Here is a 4,815-nt window from a genome sequence, read left to right as displayed (position 1 = left end):
CCCAGAACAGTGTGACAGGAGTGAACTGAAGCTTAGACATTTATGCCAATTTTATCGTTGGTGAACTGTATCAAAATTTCATCAAAATCTCATTCACATGGAACATAAAACCCAGCATAAAATGAGCACAAAAAAAACTATCAGGCATGGAGGAAAGTGACAAACATACATTGAATATAAAAATGAAAGTTTGTAGCCATCAAACTAACATTTGTGCTCGTTAGGCATACTGGGGCAGAACTTCATTTGCTTGACGCCATTGCTAACTGTTCTCCAGAGACTACATCAGCACCCTAGCGTGGGTAGGCAGTGTAATCTGTGCAGTTTGTGTGGCCCATGCATTGTTCTTCACTAAAGTCATTAAGAAATAATGGTGTGAGCTGCACAGCTAGATATTCACGCAACTGCATAATTCTAAGGAAATGTATTAAGTTGCAGCATGATACAAATTAATTTCTACCCCCATACTATGAAGTAAAATATAACCATAGTGGTTTTCCAATTGATTTTCCAATTTTGTTGCAAACTATTTTGAAACCATCAAGGTATTTCAAAGATAAAACAAAGTAATTGGTTTCAATGAGAAGAAATAAAACAAATTACTTGACACATTTTATGAAAGACCAGGAATAAAACTTCCAAGTAAATTTACAACCCTTTCAGAGCAGGTGTAAATTCAGGAAATTTGTGCAAGCTGCACTTTTTCTTAGGGATTACTTTCACTTGGGACATTATTCCCAGAAGGCCTTTGACAGGTGCCACAGAGGTGGTTACTAAATAAGAGAGGAGTCCATTGTGTTCAGGGCAAGGTACTGGCATAGATAGACGATTGACCCTTTAGAACTGAGACGAGGTAGAATTTCTCCGGCTAAAAGGTGGTGAATCTGTGGAACTCATTGCCACATAGGGCTGTGGAGGCCAAGTCATTGAGTGTATTTAATATGGGGATCGATAAGATCCTTGATTAGTAAGGGGATCAAAGGTTACAGGGAGAAGGCAGGAGAATGGGGTTGAAAAATATATTAGCCACGATTGAATGGTGGAGTACATGTGATAGGCCAAATGGCCTTATTCTGCTCCCATATCTGATGGTCTTATGGTCAATGACAGAATAGCAGAATACTGAAGGTTTTGTGGAATCAATATAAACAATTGAGAAAAGTTGGGCATTTGCAGATGGGTTTAAGTTAGATCTTGGGACATGGAGTACCACAGGACCCAGTAATTGGGGTTTATGTTGCTTGGATCAGAAGCAGCATGGAGCCCAAGGTTTTTGTCTCTGCCCTTGGTCTTTGTAAGTATTTGAGATAAAATGTCCTTTCGCTGCTTTATTCTTTCATAGGACGTGGGCATGAGTGTGGGCAGGGCCAACATTTAAACTGAATGGCTTATTAGAGGACAGTTAGAAATCACCTATTTACCTGTGGATCAGAAGTCCAAGGTAGATCAGACCAGTTAACGTGGCAGTTTTCCTTCCCAAACAGACATTAATGAACCAGATGAGTTGTTACAACTAATCAATGACAGATGTATGGTCCCTATTGCTGAGAATATTTTAGCCCAGATTCATTCATTGACCTCTAATTTCACTAGCTGTTGTGGCATGAGATGAATCTATATGATCAGAATATGAACCTGAATCTTCTGGATTAGAGTCCAGTGGAATTACTAACATGCTATCATCTCGCCTTGTTAAGCCTTTGTACTTAAAATTGGTATTACATCATATCACTGCAAAATCTAGGTCGGTGCTAAATGATATGGCCTTGAGCCATCAAGCCTGTCTGGCATCCATCTCCTGGAATTGTACAAGAGGTTGAAGCACTCATCACTGCTGGGACTTTATGACATTTATGTTACTGTGCCATATTTAAACCATGGCTCCATGCCACTTCAGGCACTGCAAGGTAGGAATTGCTCTTTACACTGTGGTCCTGCAATGTTACCCCCAAGGAGATAGCCCAGAAAAAGTAGATTACCTTCTCAGCTCACCCCCCAGGGACCAGGAGGTGCTGGTGGATGAGGGTGTGGAGAGAGGGCAGTGCTGTAACTGCTGACCAGCAAGGAGGCTTTGACTCCAGACTTAGCTACCATGGGCTCAGATAGTGTTCCAGGTCTGTGCAGTATTTTGGATGAAATGCAATGCACAGCAATGCAGGGAGAAGGTTAATTATGTTAACAATGTATTCTACAAGGCTGATTGCCATGATCTTCTCTCTGCTAGCTCATGCTCACAGGACTACCACCCTAACTCTGCAACCGCACACTTAACTCAGCAAGGCTCATGGACCACACCTTTCAGTTTTCTATGCATCATACTCATCCCTGGCTCTCACTCACTTCCAAAGTAAAATTCCTTCCTGCCCTCTGCTTTTCTTATTTATTCAGTGGGATACTTTATCTCCTGCTCAAAAATCACCATTAACTGCCCTTCCATCACAATGATCATACTAAATCCCTCCTTTTGTCACATTGCAGTAAGAATTGACCCATCCCCTGTACTGGAATTGAACAAGCCCTTGACTGACTGCGTTGGTACCCCTGACTGAATGTAATCCTGTTTGAGTCTATGAAGAACTGGTCCTGTCTGATTTTCAGACATGACCAATTGGTTGAAACACATGCAGTGTGTTTGCTGTGTAAGTTGCTGGCGAATGCTGTGGATATAATGTTGACATACCACAATGTGTACTGAAGCTTGTACATGCCCTTGACTGCTCAGTGCTCCAGATTGATACAAACTGTGTCCTCTTCTCCTGTTGTAAAGGCAATGCAAGCTACCAGGAGCTGGCAGCTACAAAGAGAATAAAAAAGGAAGCTAAGAACTATTAAATGCATCCTGTGTAGATGAATGAAATTTGTGTATGTCCCCATGGGCAAAGTAACTTGGCATAAGTATGAAAATTTTAAATGTCCCTGCAGCCCAAAACAAAGTCCTGGAAGGCTAAAGTGGTGTGCATTCATCTGAAATCAACCACAAGGCTGCAGGTTTTACGGTACCTACTGCATGAATGAAAGATGGAAAAGACAGTGTTTCTAGGCAAGGAAGAAGGTTATATTTCAGTAATGAAATAAAGAGGGAAAAGGCAGTTTACAAGCCTGACAGAAAACACATTCAAAAAGAGGAGAATCAATGATGAAGCTGAAAAAAATGTTCTGAAAATGCCTAATGATACAATATTATGGGATGTGAATTCCTTCCAAAATTTTCCAATTAATGTTTAAATTTTGCATGTAAGAACAGATAAACAAACCAACTCCATTTAAAGCAAAATGTTATTGAAACATAGGGAAGCATAACACTGAGGACATATTACTTGTCAACAAGTTTCTGCAGTCACACAGTGACTATAAAACATTATTGTGCTATAGGTGCATGTTACTGGATAGATACTGCAAAACATTATTAAACAAGAAAAAAAAACAATTGCAAATTTTCTACTGACAAGATACATTGCTGGATGAATTTACACAACAGTCATCATGGCAACATTGGAGCTGTGTTTTCACCACAGTTCCCCGATGAACACAGCTCCCTCAAAATGCCAGTCATTGTCACCATATCAGCCTAGTCTGACATCATGCTGGTGAAAATAAGCTTGATCATCCTTTCTTTTGATTGGAAACATACAAGGTCATCTTTAAAAATTCCACTGAAGTACACTTCAGAATGATGTGAGCAGGACAAAGTGACATTCAATTCACTGGCTCTACTTTCAATAGGATACAGCATTGTATATAGAATTAATACTTAAATCACACTTTCTTAAATCCAACCTATGTATTGCATTGTAGTAATAATTATCCTTTAATTTGCTATATTAGGACTGCAATAACTTCAAACAACCTTTTCTTCATTCATGTTGGAGGGTTGGGTGATTTTGATTAATTATTGTCACATCTACTGAGACAGAGTGAAAAGTATTGTTTTGCACACTATCCAGACAGATCATACCTTACACAAGTACATCAGGGTAATAGAACAGAATGCAGAATTTAGTGTTACAGCTACAGAAAAAAATCAACTCTAATATATGAGAGACCCATTCATAAGTCTGATAACTGGGGAATTAGCTGTTCTTTGATCTGTTGGTGCGTGTTTTCAAACGTTTGTATCTCTGCCTGATGGAAGAGGATGGAAGAGAGTATAACCGGGGTGGGAGAGGGGCTCTTTGATTATGTTGGCTGTTTTCCAGAGCAGCAGGAAGTATAGATGGAGTCAGCGGAAGGAAGGCTGGTTTTCATGAAAGACTGGGCTACGTTCTCTGTAATTTCTTGCAGTCTTGGGCAGAGCAGTTGCCATACGACACTGTGATGCACCCAGATAGGATACTTTCTATGGTGCATCTATAAAAATTAATAAGAGTCCTTGTGGACATGCTGAATGTCCTTAGCCTTCAGAGAAATAGAGGTGTTGGTGTGCTACCTGGACTGCTGCATCAACGTAAATGGACCAGTGCAGATTGTTGGTGATAGTTACTCCTAGGAACTTGAAGCTGTTGACCACCCCCACCTCAGCACCATTGAGACAGGGCGGGGGTGGTGCAGAGTCTCACTGGCACCACATTCATTGCCTATGTCCAATTGTCCTTGACAACTTAGTGGCGAACCAGTTTTTTGTGTACAAAAGAATGGTTTCTTGGGCTATTTCACAGATCAGTCAAGAGACAAGCAGTCATGAAAATGTCCAGCCTAAGACAGAAAAGCAGATTTTTTTTTAAAAAAAAGGACATTGGGGAATTGGCTGGAATTTACCAAGCATTCTGAAGAGGTGCCATTCCACATTTGAAACGCTAACTTTGTTTATTCACATAT

The sequence above is a fragment of the Rhincodon typus genome, chromosome 5 (genome assembly GCF_021869965.1).
Source record: "Rhincodon typus isolate 14 chromosome 5, sRhiTyp1.1, whole genome shotgun sequence".
Classification (NCBI taxonomy): Eukaryota; Metazoa; Chordata; class Chondrichthyes; order Orectolobiformes; family Rhincodontidae; genus Rhincodon; species Rhincodon typus.
This window is presented reverse-complemented; position numbering follows the sequence as displayed.